Here is a 23,351-nt window from a genome sequence, read left to right on the forward strand (position 1 = left end):
AAATAATGTGGACTTATTATGCCGCTGGTTCCTAACAAAACTCCTCCGTCAACCAAAAAAATCCCAACCCAATGCTTATGCAATATGTCACACAATCTCATACATATTTATAGATCAATACTTTTCACATTCATTTGACATGCTCAACTTGTCCTCAAGAATCACATACTTTCAGTAAAAGGAAACTGTGTTCCAATATTTCAAATTACCATTGTGTTGGTATCAATCAATATTGTTCAATTTCACATACTTTTTGGATTTTCATTATGCATAAATAGCACCCTTTTCAATACACAATATAACAAATATCTCACACGTTTAAACCATACATAAGCTTAATATCTCAACACATCATACCATTCTGTCAAACATTCTCATACCTCATAACTCAAATATGCAATTACAAACTCAATCAAACATTAATACTATCAAACTAACAATTTTGCCAACATGTCAACCTTTTAAGGCTCAAAATGTACCTAGTTCGACCACTCAAACAATCAATAATTTGGCTCTTAAGACAATCCAATCAGCAAGCTAATTTATCAAATATAACATGATGTTTAACATTTTCAAACAATTTTATGAGTTTAGGACTCACATCTTATTTTTCGCTTCCTCGCAGCACACTACCGAATCTTCCAATTTTCGTTAATAATTCCTTAAATGAACCTAAACAAAAATTCAGTATAAATTCAATCAATTTACCATTAAATCAGCCCCCAAATACCCACTTATGAGGTCAAACCAATCGTTTAAATTATAACTATTTTACGAATCCAAACTAGTTAGATTTCTTACACTATTTTGTTGGGAATCGTATGCGCAAACAGCTTTCGGCTTTACGGTTGATTTGGGGTGTTTCAGTCAGCACCTAACACAATTATATACTGTAAAATCAGTAGCTAATATTAATTAAAATCCCTCATTTCATCAATCCATAACCTTTTCCCAACAATTTTGTCGAAACAACAAACTAGTTTACAATTAATCGCACTTACACTTCCCGAATTGTGAGATCCGAATGGCCAATTGACTAAGAAAATTTTTACTTAATTATAATGTGATTAAATAATGATTAGGAAGATTTAAGAACTCAATTTAGTGTTGGAAAAATATGGGCAAGAACCAAGAAACAAAACAGTTCCCTTTTCTGTGCATAGGTGCACACACCACCAGCCATGGTGGCCAAAATTGGGGCTAAATTTTAAAACGGTTTGAGATCTCATTAAAATCTAGAAAAATACCTTTGAATAATTTAAGATCCACCAAATTCAAGATTTGTAAATTTTGGTTTTTAATTGACAAGATTAATCAAGAAATTGAAGAGAAAAGAGATCTAACCTAAGCTACTTGAGAGAAACGGCAATGGCGCTTTCTTGGAATGTTCAGGATCAATCTTAGGGTTCAAGATTTTAGATTTGGGGCTGATTTAGATGAGGATAAGTGGTAGAAATAGAGAAAAGGAGATGGCGTACAATCTTGATGCAAAGAGAAGAAGAAAGATATGGTAAAATGGTAGGTGTAGGCAACAACAACAATGGGAGAAAGAAAGAGAATTGAAGAGAAAAGAAGAGAGGAAGAGGGTGAACAGCTAGGGTAGAGAAAATTAAATTAAAGGATAAAAAATAAAATAAAAATTTGTATTTATACTTACGGTTCAAGGGTATGGATGGCACAAACATTAAAAAAAATGGAATTTTGCAAATTTTAATTATTTCACAATGGAAAGGATTCAAACCTGGGACCTCATTTAATTTCCATATTTTATCATATTTCTTTTAATAATTAGGCTTTTTCCTCATTCTTGAATTAATTTTGCAATATTTATTTTAAAACAAGGCATGTCTCTTATTAGGGTTTAAGGCAAAATTTGCAAAATAATAAAAATGATGCAAGAGAAGGGATTTGAATTTAGGTTTCAAGAAACATTTCACTAACATTTAACCAACAAACTAATACCTCATTTATTTCATAAAAATGTATAGATAATCTCAAAAATTAAGGCATGACCACTCTCTCTTGATTCACAAACTCGAGTCTACTAACTCCCGATTTTTGGGATGCTACAGGTAAGTTTTGGGAAAATTCTTATTGTTTTGTGATAGATACTTTTATGATAAGGTTATAAAATGTCTAAGGCTAATTTGGTTGAATTAGATAAAATTCTGGAAAAAAAATGTGTATTTGCATGTTAAAAAGGGTATCCACCATGATAATTTGTTAGTGTTGAAAGTTGGGCATATTCGTAGTTATGAAAAACGTAGGAAATTGTGAAATTAAGTTCATCTGCATTAAAGTGCTAAGATCTGAGTATTTGGTATCTGGCATATCTAGACAATGTCATGTCTTCTTCTGAAATCTCATAGAATCCGAGTCTTTGTTATTTTGGGTATCTTGGAATCTGTAATAAGGAAGTGAGGATTTTTTCTGAATGATTTGTGTAGTACATTATTAGTATGAGCCGGTATGGCATCGAACTAGGGTATGATTTGATTAGTAGACTGATGGTATTCAGATCTACATAAGTATTCACCAAATATGTATGTAACCGCTAGTGTTTAGTATCTGTGAAAAACTGTTTTGAATTGAGTGTATATGTGAAAAGATAGTTTGTATCAAGTGGGCTCCAAAGGTATATTACTTGAAATAGTACTTTTGTGGTTAAGTGATAGAAGAGGTTAATAAAATGTATGGAAAGACCCTAAATTAGTTAGTTAAGAGAGAAATTGGTAAGCTAAGAGTATGGTAGTTGGTGAGTACGAGTAAGCGAAAACTGTAATAGTATCTGTCTGATACAAAAGTAAGTGGTTTAGAAGGATAGATGGCGCATCAATGTTCTACGAATATTATAAAGTATCCACCAATGTACTTTTGTAGTAAAGCTTACTAAGTTTTCTAGAACTTACAATTTCTGTTATTATTTCAGTATTGAGGTAAGAGAATACATCAGGATGGACGACGCCAAGGTAGCGAAGAAGTGGGTTATTATGCATAAAGTGGGATAATGGCTTAGTTTAGGGTTATGCCTAGGAGTCTGTCTTTAACAAACTTTTATAATGTAATGAGTTGGAGAAATCCTGTTGTAAGATTTTGTTTTGTTTTATTTTAAATACTTTTCTTTGTTCTTAGATATTCAGTCTCTCAATTAAATTGATAAGAATTTTTTTTTTAGTAAGGATTATTTGTCAACTGTTTTGATAATTTAGTTAAGTATTTTTTTAGTAAGGGTATTACACATAATTTATTAACGCTTACTAGTTTTGTACGTGCCGATATTATGTAGTGTCTTCTAAAATTTTGGAGAAATAAGGTAGACAATAGAAGGAGAAATAAAGAGGCGAGCTTATGAATAATTGGGGGCGAATGGGAAACAATGTCATGTGCTTAATCATTTCTAGTGCTTGAAACCGTTTTAAGTTATCTATTGTTTCAACTCTGAACCATCCTAAGCCTTAGAAGTTTACAAGCCTAGAAGACCTTTGGGACCTGAATAATTCACTAACACAATAATTCTTGAATTGCTTGAATTTTTCTGGATGGATATGACTAATTCATATTTTATATTTATAAGCTATCCACATAATTCATTTTGATGGTTAACACTTGCATATACATTCATTTTAATTGCCTCTATATTTTTTAACACTTTAATTTATTGAAATAATTGTGTTTGCGTTGAGGATGCTCGAGTTAGCTAAATATTACTCTTAAGTTGCATGTGAGGTAGTTCTCGTACAAGTTTGATGTTTTCCACTATGTGATTTCATTGTCTGATTTAGTCTAAGGGTCATCTTTTTGCATGATTAATGTGTTTGCTTGAGGACAAGCAAAGACTTAAGTGTAGGAGAGTTTGATCTGCCATAATTTGATACGTCAAATGAGTCTCTCCATTACACTTAGTGTCTTTTATATGTTTTTGGTGATTTTTTGTTTTAGTGTTAATAACTTGTTTTTATTAGTTTTAAGCCATTTTTGAAACCCAAATTGGCAATTTGTGTCATGGGGAACCTAACAAGTTGATTGAGTGTTGTAGGAACTTGACGATGGCTTGAACATGAAGAAAACATCACCTAGATGGGGGTTATCGCGATATCGAAGCATGGAGGTCGTGATACCCCTAACAATGCTAAAATGAGGATAATAGAGGCCATCTATAGTGGTATCGCAATACCGAGATCCCTAAGACTCCAAATCTCAAGACTGTTGTGGGTATTGCGATACCTAAGCTTGGGTATCGCTATACGGCGCCTAACGAGTGAAAAAATTGTAAGGGCAATTTTGTGTCCAAATAAGATTATATCTGCTTTTCACTTAAGGGCCAAATGGTCATTTTTATGTTAAATGTTAGTAGGCTATAAATACAACTTTATAAGCCTTTCAATTCCGATTTTGGTGGCTGAATAACTTCTTTAGGGTTTATAGTTTTTAGGTTAGGTTATTTTTCTCTTTATCTTTTCTTTTTCTTTTCATTTTTAGTTTAGGTTTCCTCTTTCCTTTTTAGAGTAGATTTTTCTCTTGTAGTTTTCTTTCTTCATTCTTGTAAAAGACTTTTTAAATCCAAAAGCCATTGGTTCCACATCTAAATGACCATTTCTTATCTTTATCTCTTTATTGTGCTTATTAACTGTCCGATGAAATGTATGTTTGGATGTTATGCTTTACTATGTGCTAAATGGTTGGATGGTTGGTTGATTGGTTGTTTGTTAGCTTAAGTTAATGTCTATTCTTGATTGATTGGTTGTTCGATTATATTGAATTACTTAATACGCTAGAATTGATGCCTTTAGCAAAAACCTAGATAAACGAGATCGAGAAGAGCGTTTATCCTTAGATAGTTCGATATAAATGTGTCGAGTAGTGAGACCGAGAGGTAATTTTAGGTGGTATCTTTTAGTTTAGGATAAGACCAAAAGGAGATTTCTAGCTAAGAGTGACAATCAATATAATCGGTACAGATTTATTAGCTTAGTAAACGATTAACTAATCAATTCTCCACCATTTAATCATTTAGATTATCTAAAACATTAGGAAGAAAGTTTAATTTTAGTTTATAAACAATTTTATTTAGACTTGCACTAATAATTTCTGACTCGATTAGATTAGTAATAACTTAACTTGTAATTAACTTGATAAACATATTTAACCACTTGGCAATCCATTAGGTTTGACCCCTTGGAATACTTTGTGTTCCATCGGAACTACAAATATGATAATTGACATTGTATGCTTCTAATTAAAAATCCGCCCTTTTAAATTGTTTTATAAAATTGTTTTTTTTTTTTTTGCGTACAAGTGTGTGCAGGTCAGTTATGTCGTGACTTGGAACCCTCGAAGTCGCGACGTCAACTTGATAATTTGAGAACTTTACAATTTGGTTCTTATTCGACCTTAGGTTAGCAAAAGATCTTTCTTAAGCTCGTATATGACTCAGGAAATGATTATATAACATATTGTGGATGTGTAATACACTTATCAATATACATAAATGGTTAAATTGTGTTGTAATCGATCGTAGTTGCTCAGGAAATGAATGTAGCATCCTATAGCTCGGACCCAACGATCGGATCATGTATGTGGTGTTGCAATATATGTGGACTTTCTATTGTTGAGACTCTCACTGGTGAAGAGATTGTTGCCTAAGTCATTGAAATGGATGAACAAGAGGCAATGGAGGCAGAAGATGACAATGCTCTAATGAATAACGTCAACCTACTGCTACTTGAGTTGACTTATTCAACTATTAAGTTCGTAACCTACAAGAAAAAGCTATTGAGTTCCTCTTGCTGAATACATGGATGAAATTCTCCGCCAATATAAACGTTATATTGCCACTAAGAGAATGAAATTTACCAAACAAGTTTCCATTAAAAACTTCTTTGAACAAAATTTAATTTTTGTTTATGTTGGTGTTTAAATAGTTTCATTTAATTTATTAATAGAATATAAATATAATTTCAAATTTCAAATTAAATATAGTTTTATTTTCTATAAGGTGAAAAAAGATTTACAAAACTCACTCATTGTAACATCCAAATATTTTTATAGGTGCACAACAACCATCTCTCTATAACAAGTAAAATATTGATAGAGCAATAGGGTTATTATAGAAGGGTTGATTGTATGTGATTTCTACATACGTATAATAGAATTTCCAATTTATAAAATAAGTATATGGAGTATGAAATAATTTTTTTAAATTTATTATTTAATCCTATTTTATTTTAAATTTATTATTTAATTTTATTTTATAAATATTTTATTTATTCTTTTCTTCAATAGGATGCAATCGGAAACCATCCAATACTTCATAATTTGATTTTATCCGTCATGCTTTTCCTTCCTCCAATTCTCTCTCGCAATAAACTTTTTCTTTAAAAGAATAAATAAGAAACTTTCATAATTTATTTTAATTCAAAACAAATATAAAATACATTGCAATTGTTAACTTTACATTTAAATAAAATATAAACAAACTAATATATATATATATATATATATTAGCATGACAATCAATGGGTTGAGTTTGTCTTTATATAAAGACAAAATTCCACATTGTCTTTCTAATGAAATGAGAAAATTGATTTAAAATATTATTTTGGGTTGGTTTAGTTAGTATTTATTTTGTTGGTAATTATTATTTCTATTTTATTGTTTTTATTTGGGGTTTATGAGATTCTTTTAATAATGTTATTTTTAATTGTAAATTTACATTAAAGTTTTAAGAGTGTAATGTGTTTTACCATTGTATCTAACACTTACTGATCTTGGTTAGTGTTTCTAATCTCGTGACTAAAATGATTAATTATCACTTAATAATATTTTTATTTAATATATCATTTTGATTAAACTAGTTCTTATGTCATGTGTGTTGTACGCAATTTTATGTGTTTATTTTAATAAATATTAAATAATATTTTGTAATTTTAAAATTATATATTTTCTAATTAAATGAGAATTAGTTTAATTTATAATAAAATATTATTTTTAAAAACATAATAAAATAACATTTTAAAAGTGATGAAAATAAAAAAAAGGGAAACAATAGATAGTAAAATATTAAGTAACTAGTATTTTTTATCCACGCGATGTACAGATCTGTTATGTTAAAAAATTTTGTTCTTAGATTTTATTTTTGAAAGGTAAATTCATTAATTCATTTAATGAATGGAACCATACAATTCAAGGGAAAAATAACAACATTTGTCGTAGATGGTGAAAGACAAGCTCCATCAACACAATAAAGGCTTTAGCCTCAACATCAATAGAACATTATGACACGTTGCAATTGGTTTTATCACAACTCAAGTATGATATTTTTGGAGTGATTGCAAGCACTTAATATGATAAGGAAATCAACTTCGAATGATCCAAAGTGGTGAGCAAAAATCAACAAAAGAATTGAGTATTTGTCAAACTAGTTTTTAAGAAATATAATTATGTAAGTATGCATTTAATTTTTTTTTTAAATTGTACTTAATTAATTTTGGTGAAAAATGTTAGTTATTTTGAATAATTCATTATTATTAAAATATAAACATATTGTACAAATATGAAAATTAATAAAGTGTAAACAAAATTCATAAACTATAATTAATTCCTTTTGACCAACTTAATATAATTAATTATGGAATTGGAAATTTTATTGTTTAAAATATATTAGGAATATATTATTAATTTTTTAGAATAAATATTCTTGAATTTTAAAATAAATAATCCTTTATTACCATATTATAATTAGTAATATCTTCCGTATTAAGGGTGATATTTTACATAATTTTTCAAAATCTGTTTAACATTTTAACTAAATTTAAGTAATTAAATTGGAATAATTCATTGCATAACATAAAGATTGTATGCCACATATTTAGTCTAAGCTCAAACCAAAACTTGAATTTACCAACTCGTACCTTCACTTAAAATTTCCAACATCATCACCTACCAATACCAAGTCCCATCACGACACCCTAGCCTATGTTACCATATACCATTATTGTCCACTCCAATTAACTCCCATCACTAAAGCCTTCTAACAACTCTTTTTCATTAAGGATAAAAACTTCTCTCATCTTTACCGTCAAACACTATCATCTCCCTCTCTCATATCCAAAACTCCCTCTCACATTCTTAGTTATCCCTTTTCAACCACTAATCACCATCATCACTACCTTACGACCTCTACCATTTTCCATCACCAAAATCGAAACCTAGGCCACTATCTTCAAGCACTCATTCACTATCATCAATCTACCTTCTTTCTCACAAAACCTATTGTCAAGCCTTTTATCACCACATTTTCTCTCTTTCTCTCTCTATAAAGCCCCTTACCCGACCCAATTGTCTGGTCCGAGCTACGGGTTGTCACATTCATTACCAGAACAAATTTATCCAATTACAACACTATTTAACCATTTTTTCATGTTAGTAAGTATACTACACATTCACAATATGTTATATAATCATTTTCGAGTCTTATGCGAACTTACGGAAACCCTTTTGATAATTCAAGGTTGAATAAGGACCAAACTATAAGATTTTCAAACTATCGAGTTGACGTTGTGACTGCAGGTGTTTTAATTCATAATGGAACTCACTGACTTATCCTCGTTGCCATGTGATTGTCTATTTTTAAAAGGTTCAAATGGTACCAATTCACAATAGCCTAGAAAATTGGCCAATTCCATATTCAACATGTTTAAAACATATAAACATACTTCCAATGTCTCATATACTACCAGAAATGCTTCATCACTATCCAATTCCTCAATTTAAACATTCCCAATTCCTCAATTTAAACATTCAAATTTCAAAATTGATCATATTCTCAAGATAATTTCAACTTTTAAATTTTAAACTATAAGCTATATTTGCATAAGAAAATTTAACATTTTAAAATGTAAACTTCAATTCATATATGAGAATTTCAATATACCTAAAGACCATATACATTATGGGACTGACTCGACTATAGGTACATGTCATATATAAAAAAGCATAAGGGACTATACAAACAATGCTAAGTTTGAGGTTGAAGTTTGGATGCTAAATTACTTCTCGGAGCTTCAATATCCACCTAAACCTATGCACGGAATAAACAAACCGTACACTGAGTGATAAAGCTCAGTGGTACTTTAATGATTCAAGTCAATATAACAATAGCATCAATAAAATGAATACAACCAATTCAAGTTCAACATTTAGCCACTTCACATTCATTCATGCCAAGAATTTCCATTAAGATATAGTATATGCATATAACAACTTTGTATACCAATTCATACAATATTTCGTTCAACAATTCAATATTATCAATTCATACCATAATTTCTACTATTAAGGATATATTCATTTCCATTCAAATTATACCATTCATTTATGCCATTTTTCATTCCCATATCGAATTTATTGATCCTCTTATTACCATAACGATCCTCTAGGCTCGTATAAACCGGTTTGTATGGTCTTTCACATGTTGTCATAATTCACATTCTAATATATGTACCTATGTTACCATATCATAATATCATCTCAATTCATTATTATTTATTGGATTTTTACTTTTTAATCCCTATTAATCTTACTCGGAGTTATGAAGGATACACAGATCGTCCAACCAACACACCCATATGGAACCTAGTGCCTTACCGAAGCTTTTGAAGTAATAATCTGCTCTGTGCCTCATTGGTAAAACCAAAGTACAATCTCGTAAACAAATCTAATCCTATAGCATGCCAACTATATCCGACTCTTCTCAAACCAATCCATATATCATCATTCTCAATTCATCTGATCATCAACTCATATGTATATATATCCAATACCATATATCATAGTTCATACCATTTTCATTTTCATTTTGTATCACAAATCATTTATCAATTGTATCATACTCTTTTACACTATATTCAATTCAGTTCAATTTCTCAATGCTCAATATCATTCAATACAAATAATTTCATACGACAGTATAAGCTTACCTCGATAGTAAATCATGCGTTCAAACTGAATTTCTCTTGTCACTCGTCAATGACTCTTGTTTTTTCTTTCTCTCATGACGGTCTTATGTCATTTGTAGCTATGTTAGATAATTCAATAATAGAAATAATATTAGTTTTCATTCAATTGACATTCAAATACAAAGTCGAACATATTTTACATTTTATTCAATTTAGTTCTTTTACTCGAGATATGCATATTTCTCGATATCTAACATCGATCTAAATTTGATTTCACATTATCTCATTAAGGACTCTATATTTTATAATTATAACATAATCTCATGATAGGTTTTCAATTTATTCAATTTAGCCCTAATGTTACAAAGTTATCTTCAAGCTTAATTAGCTTTACAATTTAGTCCTTATCATGATCTAGTTTTATTAATTATCAAAATCAAGCCTAATTAATCAATTTCTATATAATTACAACTTGTTAAAAATTAAAATTAAACAAGTTGATACATTGGCTAGCTAAATCAAGCTTCCATAATCATAAATTTATAAAAATTACAAGAAAAAAATGTTTGATTGCATTAGTTTAATGCTTGGTCGAATGATTTAAGCTTCAACCATGAGGGTTCTTTGTTTTTCTTCAAGTGAACGGTGAAAAAAGATGATGAAATTTCATCTTCTCTCCACTTGTAACAGCCCGTTTCTCAGGGTGTCGAAAATAGTGATTTTGGGCCCACAAATTCGACGAGTGATTTCGTAAATATTATTATTTAATATTTAAGAGTCAAATATAGTTTTATAATAAATTTTAATTTGATGAATTATGTTATTTGAATGAGTAATTAAGTTCAAGTGGTAAATCTTGAAAGTCAAATGGTTCTTGAAAAGGAGGTAATTAAAGGGAAATAGATTAAAATGTGTGATAATGGTATAATTGTAATTAACTTAAAAACCAAAACAAAAGAAAATGAAATAAAGTGTTGGCATCTTCTTTTTTTTTTTTAGAATCGAACACCATTGTTGGGAGAAGAATGAAGCTTCGACTTGGTATTTTTCTCTTGCATTTAAGCTTATTTTAATTTTGTTTCTTGTGATTTTTATGTTTTTGTAATCGTTGCAACTAAGTCCAAATAACCCATAGCTTCACTTTTGAAACTATTAAGAATTTTAAATGTACCATTGATGAGTTCTTGTTATTATAGATGTTAATTGGTGAAATGGAGGTTTTAGTTGTTGATTAGAATTAGTTTATTAAGTAGTTTTGTTAGTTTTTGAGTTAAGGATTAATTTGATAAAATGTTAAAGTTAACATGGTATTCTTGAGAATTTTGAGTAGTTTTGGATTTTACTAATATGGGAATTAATTCAGCTAGCTTATGTATTTGGCAAATTTTGCTAAATTTGGAGATTTTAAGTTTAAGGATTAAATTGTGAAAAGTGTAAAAGTTTAGGTAAAATGTGTAATTAATGAAAATTTAAGTGTCATATGGATGTGACATGTATGTGAAATTAATATATTGTATTTAAGTATTATATAGAACAAGAACCGAACCAAAAGATAATAAGCGAAGAAAAGGAAATTTGCAAAGTAATCCTTACATTATAACGAAATTATCATAGGTAAGTTCGTAAAGGATTGAGATCATTATTTTCTATTTTGGATGAATGTAAATAAATATTTATGCTATCTTTAAATTAAATTGATAAAGGTGCGATAAATTATTATTATGGATCAACTAGAAAATTAACCAAATTAAAGGATTATTAATGTGATTGGTGAAATTTTATTTGGTGATCAGAATTATAGATTACCTTTTAAATGTTTACTTTGATTAAGGTAAGTTCCTAGTGAGTTGTTATGTAAATGTAAGTATATATGTGAAATTCGATTAGTTATTTATATATGTTGGAGTATTGCAAATTAGTACATATAAAGTTGGGAAATTGATAGTAGTATTTCTTGAGGTTGCATATTAAATATATGAAAGTAATGAATTTATGGTATGTGTATGGAATTGATGAAGTGCCTCCAAATGATGGAAATGTATTTAAGTAATGAATTTAAGTGTAATTCCTAATCGAACATAGTAATCGTGTAGGATATGATTGGCATGCCAATAGGGTTAGAATGCGTGCTTGTATGAGATTTGCACTTCGGTGCCTCTGTTTGCACATCGGTGCCCTTGATTTCAGATTTGTGTCTCTGTCCACACTTCGGTGCCTCTGTTATGCATCTATGATGCCTCTGGTGTGGTGCAGTTACATGAGTATCCGAGTCGAGTTACTTAGTTCATCGGGCTAAATGTTAATGAAATTTACGGTTTACTTATGTGTTTAAACGTTTTTGCATATACAAGATATTAGAAAGTGTTAAATGTTCAATGAACTATTTGTTCATATGTGGGTACTTTTATATTGATGAAATGTTGTTTATGGAATTTATAAGCTATGAACGGGTAATTAAAGCTTTACAGAGTATATGATCTATGATTTAAAATAAGGATATGGAATATATGTAAGTATAGTTAAAATAAAATGAAGGTATATTGTAACACCATTATCCCGTCTCCGTCACCAGATTAGGGTTACAGAGTATTATCGTATAATCAGAAACATTTAAACATCATAACATTTAATAATTTAAATAGATAATAAACCATTCATTCTCATACATTTGTCCCTAAATCGAGCCTTTGAGGCTTTAGAAATATCTTAGAAGCAATTCGGGACTAATTTGAAACAATTTGGAAAGTTTAGGAAAAAGTTGCAAAAATTAGAAAATAGATGTCACACGGTCGTGTGGCCAGGCCGTGTGACATCACCCAGGCCATGTAACTTTCGAACAAGGGACACATGGTCGTGTTCCAGCCCATGTCCTCACCTATGCAACTCATTGAGTAGTGTCACACAGTCGTGTCACACGCTCATGTGCTAGGCCATACAACTCTCTGAGTTGCCCCACATGCCCGTTGCTAGGCTGTGTAACTCACTGACTTGAAATACTAAGAAATTTCAAATGACACATGGCCGTGTAACAGCCCGTGTCCTAGGCCATGTGAACCTACAATTTACCTAAAATCAAACCATTTTATACCTATTTCATGCATAACTACTCATACCATTTAAGCACGCATTCAAGGGTTTCAAACATCATTCAAACATGCATAAACATGTCATTTCTAAAATCCTAAATCACCTAACCAATATAACATTCAAAGGCACCACAAATATGTCCAAACACCATTTACCAAAACATGTTAACATTGCATCATTCTACGCATAAAGACTTAATTCCACTATATGCCTAAAACACATCATAAATGACCATTTCCAAGCCAACATCAACTTGCCAAAAGGCCATGCACATCAATTGCCTAAAAATGATCAAAGGGACTTAACTTAACAAGCATTGCAAGTCCATCAACCATACATAAACTTCAAGGCACAAACATACCAAATTACTATTTACACTGCTAAATGTCATTACAAAATAACCTATGCATGTTAATATTGCCATTTCCATACATAATATCCTAGTTCAAATATGAAATAAAACATGTCACAAGTAACCATTTTCAAACCATCATCAACATGCCAAGAGAACCTTATAAACAAGAACTTTAAAGTAACCAAAACAGCATAACTTGATAAGACATCAAAGTGTACCAAACCAACATAGCTTTCCAAAGCTTATACATGCCAAAACACCGCTAACACATACACTAAAACACCATTACAAATCACCCTATACATGTCATTATTAACCTTGGTCAAATTACTCAAAACCTACTGAATTGTCTACTGGATAGTGTGATAAGTCTCCGACGAGCTTCCAACCGGTCAAGCTTCTAAAAATATATAAAACAAAGGAAAATAAATACGTAAGCAACGAGTGCTTAGTAAGCTCGTATAAACTTTAAACATAACTTACCATTCCATTTATACAATTCATAGAATAAATATAAATCATTACCAATGCCATAAGCTTAGTATAAGCCTATACAACATCACCAACTCACATGTTAGTATACTTGTCCATGATACAATCGAAACCAACCATGAGATAAATACATTTCCATAGATAAACATGTCATTTAGCTCATAAATTCTTTTCATAAAATTATGATTCAATTCATTTACATACTTACCATTTCATTTTCTTTTTTTACCCGTTGAACCATCTAGAATTACATCGGATACTCGGGGAAGCTCACACATAGTGTGCCTTTACATATAACCATAACATTTCCTTTACATCAATGCTCACACGAGCTGTGAAATGGGTATGCTCACACAAGTTGTAGGTCGAAATGTAAGCTACACGATGATGTTTACACGAGCTATGGAGAATCCGCAAAAAATGCATAACCTCAGACACCGGTAGGACATTTAATACTAGCACCTGAAACATGAAACCCCTAATGACATGTCATTTGTATCTTAAGAATTCTTCAGGTTCAATCAGGATTCGTTATCTATCAATTCATCATAATATAGATGCATTTATATATTGAATTATTTATTTTAAAACGACATAACAAGTAGAAAAATTTAGCAAACATTAAAACGGTCATAGTTCATACGAACTTACCTGTACCAACACGATGTCCTAAAGTGATCCAACGACTAATCCGCTATTTTGGTTTTCCTGCGATTTGTATCCGGTTAAGTCGTTTCTTGATCTAGATAAATATTTTTATTCAATTAAGCCAATTTCAAAACATATATAATCAAATTTACACAATTTAACCTTTCCATAAAAATTACAAAATTACCCATAACATTTTACCCTTTTTGCAATTTAGTCCAAAATCTCAAAACTTGCAAATTCACAATTTTTAACCAATAACCATGCTAGCTGAATTTCATATGGTTCACAATCTACCTATTTTAATCATCATTTCACAATATTTCCATGAATTTTTTCTATTTTCACAACTAAATCCTTAAATAATAAAATCATTAAAAATCACTTAATAAAATATTTATAATTAACAACCAACACTTCAAATCCATCATTTAACATAAAAAACAAAAATGTTTCATCAATGGAACAATCCAAAATCCTTAACAATTTTAAAAACAGAGGTACGTGTTAGCTGGACCTAGTTGCAACAATATCAAAAACATAAAAATTACGAGAAACGGGTGAAAAATGGATTACCATGCATGTAAAAGCAATGTGGCCAAAAGCTTCCCATCACCAAAAATGGTTTTTGGTTGTTAAAAGCCAATTTGAAGAAGATGACCACCTTATTTTTACTTAATTTACACTTTATTATCTATTTACCATTTTATCCTTATGTTATAAACTTATAAATTAATAAAAACATACCCGTAATTGTCCACTATCAATATGAATGATTTAATTATCATTTGAGTCCATTATTTATAGATTCTATAACCATTTGACCCTTTTAGCCAATAGAATTCCACTTTTGCAACCTTTACGATTTAGTCCTTTTACTTAATTAACTATCTAAACATTAAAATTTCTTAACCAAATTTTAATATAACCTTAATAACACTCAGTAAATGCTCGATTCATAGAAATGAGGTTTCGATACCTCATTTTTTGAAGCCACTTTTACTTAATTATTCTTTCATTTAGATAAATTATTAAATCAAATTTTATTATAACACTATATTTGACTCGTAAATATTATATAGTAATATTTACAGGCTCTCGCATTAGATTTGTGGCCTCGAAACTACTGTTTCTGACATTACTGAAAAATAGGTTGTTACATATATGGTAGTCATATGATAGGTGAATGGTAAAATTGAAATGATGGATATGTTATATACCTTGATTGGGTTTGATTTATATGTGCATTGTTTCACCTACTAACCTTGTGAGGTACTGTGTATAGGAAAAGAAAATTTGGTCTACGACTTAATGTAATTAGTCATGGTTGATTATTTTAATGCAATTGGTAAGTTTAAGTTCCTTTATATGAGCTTACTAAGCACTAGTTGCTTATATAGTTGTTTTCTTTGTTTTGCATATCATCACAAAGCTCAAGCTATTGGAACCTTCGTCGAAGCGCGATCACACTATCCATTGATCCATTTTGGTAACTTTTGAATATATTGAAATGGTTATAAATGGCTAGTATAGGGTTGTATGTTAAATTCGTATGTTTTGGGCTATGCCAAGTTTTGGTATGCCTTAATACCTTTTGTTAATGGTTGAGCATGGTCTTTTCATATTTGGAAATAAATATTTGATTGATTTGTGGTTGTAATGATGTATGTTTAAGTTAAATTATGATGTTGATTTGGTATGAATTGAGATGCCTTTGAAGGGTATATTGGTTAGAATTTATAAGTTGATTGATTTGGTATGTTTTGAGTGTTATGGTCAATTGAATGTATGTGTCAATGGTGTATCTTGTTGTGCAAGGATAGGCATTGAAATGGCTTGTTTTAGGGGTTAAATTTGGAGTACATGGCTTGGGACACGGGCTGTCACACGACCGTGTGCCACACACGGTCACCTCATACGATCATGTGTCATTAAAATTTTAAGTGCAGGTTTCACATGGTCTACGACACGATCGCGTGTCTCAAAATAGTTTCTTACACGATTTGGCACACGGCCCGTGACATGGTCGTGTGACCCTATTTCGAATACACACACGAGCGGACACACGGGTTAGGACACGGTCATGTGTCCCTACTTTGAATGTTCACATGGTCCGACAACATGGCTGTGTGACTCCTGTTTCCCAATTTTTCATATTTTTCCAAAATCTATTTATTTGTTTCAAATTGAACCCAGATTGTTCTCCAATTGTTTTTAGGGCCACTTAGGCTCAATTTAAGGCCTATAAAAGTATTTATGCTATAATTAAGTTAGATTATCATATGTCATTATATAAATTGTATGTTATTTTCTTTTGATATTAAATGTTCTATTTTATATGGTAATACTCTATAACCCTAATCCGGCGACGGAGACGGGTTAGGGGTGTTACACCACTATCTAAGGTATATAAACTTTAATTAAATTTTAATTAATCTTAATTAGTTTATTTAATTAAGTTATTATTGTAATTAATCAACCATTAATTAAACAAAGTGGATTCAACTTCATCATCCACCAAATCATGTTAAATAATGGTTAAAAAACCATTTTAGACCTTTGGATAATTGCTATCTAGGTTCTCAAGCCTTTTCTTAATTAAAACTCAATAGCGATTGGACTTTCACAATTTAGTCCCTAAGCTTTAATTAACCATTTTCTCAGTTAAATTACTTAACTAGATTTCAATATATTTTCATACTAACATCCTCATTATTTATTTTTATAGACTTAATTTACAAAATAAGGTTCTGAAACTGCATTTTTCAACACCATTGGAATTCAGGTCGTTACACCCTCTCTCTCTCTCTCTCTCATTCAAGGCTCACATCACTAGCCACTTTATACATGTCCATGCCATGCCCCAAGCTGACATATTTAAAATTCTTTGCTACCACTTATCACTATCACTTAATCTTAAGCCAATACTCAAAAATCCCAACAATTCAGAACAACTTAGTACACACACAAAAAAAGAACATACAAGAGAGAAGAATCAACATTAAAAAAAAACGCTTGCAGCTGGATGCGTCTTTGCCTAGTCACCTAAAAATGCGTTCAACTGAGAGTGTTTTCCCCAATAGTAACCTCCAATTGCTACTTGTCCAACGGTTAATTAAATAGTCGTTCCCCCTACCCCAACGATCACATTTCCCTCCTATAAACCCCGCATTATATTTTTCTCACAAATCACTTGCAAAATTCTCTCATTTCTCTATTAAATTATTACTTAAATTTTATTTCTCTATAATTTTTTATTAGAATTATCTTAATATTTTTGTGAAATATTTTTATTAAAAATTAATTCGTGTTTTTCGAAATTAGAAAATAGACGGATCTCTAATTCGTTTTGATGGCAACCACATTTTCGTCAATCAGTTGCAAATGGTAAGAATTTTTTTTAATATAATTCAATGTTGTTTAATTTTTTATTTCATTTTTATATTTGAAATTAATATTTTATATATTTGTTACCTAAATAGGCGGAAGATCGAATTTTGGAGTGTTACATTCGTAATCTACTCACTCCTCCATCACCCTTGATCGAACCATACTTAAGGGAAGTCAGTTTTTCACACATGGCCTTTGTAGGTCGGGGGTGTAAGTTGGACTTGACACTCGTAAGCATGTTGATGGAAAGGTGGAGACTCAAGATGCATACATTCCATCTTCCATACAGTGAGTGTACTATCACTCCAGAGGACGTGCAGTTACAAATTGGGTCACTGGTAGATGGGTCGGTAATCATTGGGCTAGTTCACGCGGTCGATTGGAGAGGTGCATGTGGTGAACTTTTGGGTTCGGTTCTAAAGATGATTTATGGAGGCTAGATCGGAATGAGTTGGTTAAGAAGAAACTTTAGAGGGTTAAATGAGGAATTAATTGAAGTCGAAAGAGAATGACACGCTCGGGCATACAGTTTTTAGATCATTGGGGGTATCTTAATGTCGGATAAGTCACGAAATCTCGTCTATCTAAGGTGGCTGTTGAAAATCGTTAACTTTATAGAAGCAGGCAAACTCAGTTGGGGGTTTATCGTGTTGGTAACCTTGTACCGTAAGATGTGTCGAGCGACACAACCACGAGAAATTAAAATTGGTGGTTGCATTCTACTGTTATAGTCATAGGCGCAGTACCGTTTTCCATTTTTACGTTCTCGAGCGAACTACCCGTATACATTTCCACTCATAACAAGGTAAAATTCATTAGATGATATATTTACCATAATAAATTAAATAAAATTTAAATTCATTAGTATCGTTGGACTATCGGCATGTTCTTCCGTTCTGGCATCTTGAACACAAACAGATGTCAACATCCGAGGGTCTTGGTCTGGCCTTGAAAACTCAGCATATAACTCAAGAAATAGTGATCCACTGTCTAGATCGTCTGCACCATCGCCTCCAACCCCTTCGCACCTCTAATATTGAAAGTGTCATATTTGATTGGGTCATCTGAAACACAAAATCAATATTTAAGGGATGATACTCTCAGCTAGTTGGATTCGAAGATTTTTCGCCTAATTATTGTCCGTAGTTCTGGCAATTGTATGTTTTTGTTAAAAGTTAACCGCACTATGTTCTCTAATAAAAAACCCACCCCATTCTCATGTCACATACTTCATTATCGTAATAAACAATATCATTAATCCGTCCATTCATTTTTAACCAAATAATTTTTCGAGAGACGTTCGAACCAATAATATTATGCATAAACTTAATGATGTAACTAAATATGAATAACAAAATCAATGCTTACTTTTATGCAAATTGCGTCATTGCTCCAACTTATACCTTCTCTACGAACTTCTCTTCTTTTGATCTTCCTAACAATTTTTTATTTGCCCGTAAATGGCTTATGCCACTCGAGACTGAAATATGTTTCATTTATAGATCAGGGGATGAGCTCTAAGTTGATTATGAAAATTTTCCCCGACTAGTGGGGGGTTGAAATTTGTAGAGAGATAACACTCCAAGCAGGATGGACTATCAACAAAAGTACTGAAAGCGCATCTAACTGGAAGCGTTTTTAGTCCACTTGAGAAAAAAACCCCCTCATATATCTCAGGATTCTTGGGATATTTTCAAAACCCATCTCGTCAATAATAATGCACTTGGTTAAATAATTTACTACAATATCGGATCAAACTAGTATTAAAAATGTGCAAAATTTTAAAAACTAATATTTCATCCCAAACGACTACTTTGAGTTTTGATGAAAATATGATGTTTTTAAAATTTGAATATAATAATTATTTAACATTTCAAAAATCCTAAACCCTAAACAACCTTACTTTAAAAATCTTAACCTCAAACCTTAAAATACAAAACACTAACCCTAAAATAACCGTAAAAATAACCAAGAGGAAAATGCTTACAGTTGGAAGCTTTTCCTGGTGATTTGTCAGAAAATGCGTCCACCTAGAAACTTTTTTTTTTGCATTTCACCTGAAAATGCTTCCAACTAAAAGCATTTTCATAAAATCAACCTATTCTCATAATTCTTCCAAAAATGACCTAATTTAATAAAATTTAAAAATTTTCAATATTTATTGGTAATTTAGTCAAATATCGTTTTACCAGTTTTTTTTTTAATCGTTATCATCGCAACACAAGTGTGCATGCATGTGATGATGTGAATACTAAACGAAATTAGGTGTGAGATTCTTTTGGCAGTAATAATATTTATCATTTATGTTTAGTATCATAAAATCATACCTTGAGAAGGAAAAATGGAGAAACCAAAAAAATTAGTGGAAAAACAAATGGAAAAGGAAAGGTTTGATTGTGAAGCTTCATGTCCTTCTAGCTTTTTGAGATTCGGCTTAATCTCAGATTGTGGCACTGGGACTGCACCATTTTATTGTTTAATATGCAACTAGACATGTAAAAAGATTATATGAGTCACTAAGTTTAGGATGAATATTTAGTTATTTGACATAATATAATTTTTAAATAATAGGGCCCAAATTAGACGGAATTTTTACTAAAATATTACCAAAAAATAAAAAAATACCAAAATAATATAATTTTTTTATTTATCAAAATAATACAAAAAACAGTTAAAAAAAAACATGTCTGAAGGAGGGGCAACAGAGACGACACCAATTGTTCGTATTTTAGCCCTCTGTTCGTATTTTTTTCCCGGATTTTATTATTTTTAAAAAATATAATATTTTCTAATTTTTTTATTTTACATTATTTTAGTACATTATATTTTAAATGTATTAATTTAGTTTGTTTTTAAATAAATTAAAAATCTTTATTTCGCCTTTTGTTCGTATTTTTTTCTCGGATTTTATTACTTTCAATAAAAATATATTATTTTTAATTTTATTATTTTACATTATTTTAGTACATCAAGTTTGAAATGTATTAATTTAGTGTTTTTTAAATAAATTTTAAAAAAACCCTTATTTCGCCCTTTGTTCGTATTTTTCCCAGAGTTTATTACTTTAAAAATATACTATTTTCTAATTTTATTATTTTACATTATTTTAGTACATTATGTTTGAAATGTGTTAATTTACTGTGTTTTTAAATAAATTTTAAAAAATATTATTTCGCCATTTATTCCTATTTTTCCCGGATTTTATTATTTTTAAAAATATAATTTTTTTCTAATTTTATTATTTTACATTATTTTAGTACATTATATTTGAAATATATTAATTTACTGTGTTTTTAAATAAATTTAAAAAAGCCTTATTTCGCCCTTTGTTCATATTTTTTCCCTTAATTTTATTACTTTAAAAAAATACTATTTTCTAATTTTATTATTTTACATTATTTTAATACATTATGTTTTAAATGTATTCATTTAGTGTGTTTTAAATAAATTTTAAAAAATTCTTATTTCGCCCTTTATTCGTATTTTTTCTGGATTTTATTACTTTCAATAAAAATATTATTTTCGTATTTTATTATTTTATATTATTTTAGTACATTATGTTTGAAATGTATTAATTTACTGTGTTTTTAAATAAATTTTAAAAACCATTATTTGACCCTTTGTTCGTATTTTTCCCAATTTTATTACTTTTAAAAATATAATATTTTCTAATTTTATTATTTTACATTATTTTAGTACATTATGTTTGATATGTATTCATTTAGTGTGTTTTTAAATAAATTTAAAAAAAACTTATTTCGCCATTTATTCGTATTTTTTACCAAATTTTATTACTTTTAATAAAAACACACTAAATGAATACATTTTAAATATAATATACTAAAATAATATAAAATAATAAAACTAAAAAATAATATATTTTTTAAAGTAATAAAATTCAGAAAAAAATACGAACAAAAAGCTGAAATACATATATGTTAGTACCGCCTCTGCCACAGGCACCATTAGTGCCGCCAGCCGTTTTTTTTTTTGTATTATTTTGGTAAATAAAAAGGTTTATATTATTTTGGTTTTTTTTTGTAATATTTTGATAAAAAAATCTCAAATTAGACTAAATCCCACGATTGTTGAGCGGTCAAATCACCTGCTTGTTTTCATTATTGCTAGTTCAGCAGCTTTGCACACAAATTTTAAACAACCAGCTGCCACCGATTTAACTGTTTGTGCTTATAATTATCATTCAACTTAGCAGTCTGCGAGTAAAAATACTTTCTTGAGAAAATTGTGATGTTGTTGAAGCATCAGTGCTCCATTTTTCCTCCAAATGGGGTTATTGATGATATCAGCCCCAAGAAACTGATTGCTTCCCATTGCACAAAACCCTCTTCTTTTTTCCTGATCAGAAAATGGTCAACCTAGGAAGCACCGACACGGGGAAAATCCCCTCGTACCAGTGTCGTACTGGTGTCCGACACGGACACGCCGCCGACACGGCCGGATACGTACCGGACACACCTTGAAGCGTGTCAAAAAAGGACACTCCCGGGCTTTACTTTGGCCTGAATCAGAAACGGAAAAAAAAAACCCATATACAAGAATAGAACTTTAGTAAACAGATAAAAAGAACTCTAACATTTAATCGTGATAATTTATGGGATTTTTAACATACCTGTCTTCTTTGGAGCCGATTCGCTTATATGAAGATGATGATGCTGGGGTTTTTTTGCAGAGAATGAAATACAGCGGCAAAGGTAAGGACGGTAAATGAGAAGGGAAAAAAGGGGTAAATGGGGAAGAAAATAAAGGGGATATGAGTGTCTGCGTAAGAAAGAATAAAAAAATAGTTAATGTATTATATAGTTATAAATTTATAATGGGGTAAGAAAGTAAAAACAAATTATAGTAGTATAAAAATAGTGAAATTAAGTATAATAAAAAATATGTGAGACCCATATAAATTAGATTTAAAATATTTTTTAAAAATTAATTTTAATTATAAATTAATAAATATATGTGTGACCTAAATTCTTATTAAATAAAATAAGATATTGTTTAGAAGATAAGCTAAATAAAATATATTTTCTTTCTAGACAATTTAATATTTATTAGTAAAATATATTTGAACATAAAGAATATATATAAATAATAAAAATATTTTATTATTGCCATATCTTACAATACTTGTGTTACCATTTTTTAAAAATTATTGTGTTGCCGTGTCCGTATCGTACTCGTATTAAATATTCGTGTCCATGCTTCATAGTACTCTAACATTTATTCAAAATCAAATTTGATTCTGACATTGACATTGATTCTGTCCGAATTGAACATGATAAAGAAGTTAAAAGAAAAAACGAAAAAAAAAAAGGGTTTTTGGATTCATCAAGCAAAGTGGTTCGAAGTTCAAACAATAACTGAGTGGGGACTCAAAGTAGCATAAAGACAGTAGGACCACCGAGGAT

General features: G+C 30.1%; 1 long non-coding RNA gene across 1 annotated transcript; it reads right to left on the minus strand.

The window, feature by feature from the left end:
- Positions 1–21,950: 21,950 nt before the first annotated feature.
- Positions 21,951–22,928, minus strand: LOC105791225 (uncharacterized). The gene is made up of 2 exons (XR_001132856.2): positions 22,559–22,928; positions 21,951–22,448 (listed from the first exon to the last, which is right to left on the minus strand). It is a non-coding gene; the product is annotated as an uncharacterized LOC105791225 (long non-coding RNA).
- Between the last annotated feature and the right edge of the window lie 423 nt (positions 22,929–23,351).

The sequence above is a fragment of the Gossypium raimondii genome, chromosome 8, assembly GCF_025698545.1.
Source record: "Gossypium raimondii isolate GPD5lz chromosome 8, ASM2569854v1, whole genome shotgun sequence".
Lineage (NCBI taxonomy): Eukaryota > Viridiplantae > Streptophyta > Magnoliopsida > Malvales > Malvaceae > Gossypium > Gossypium raimondii.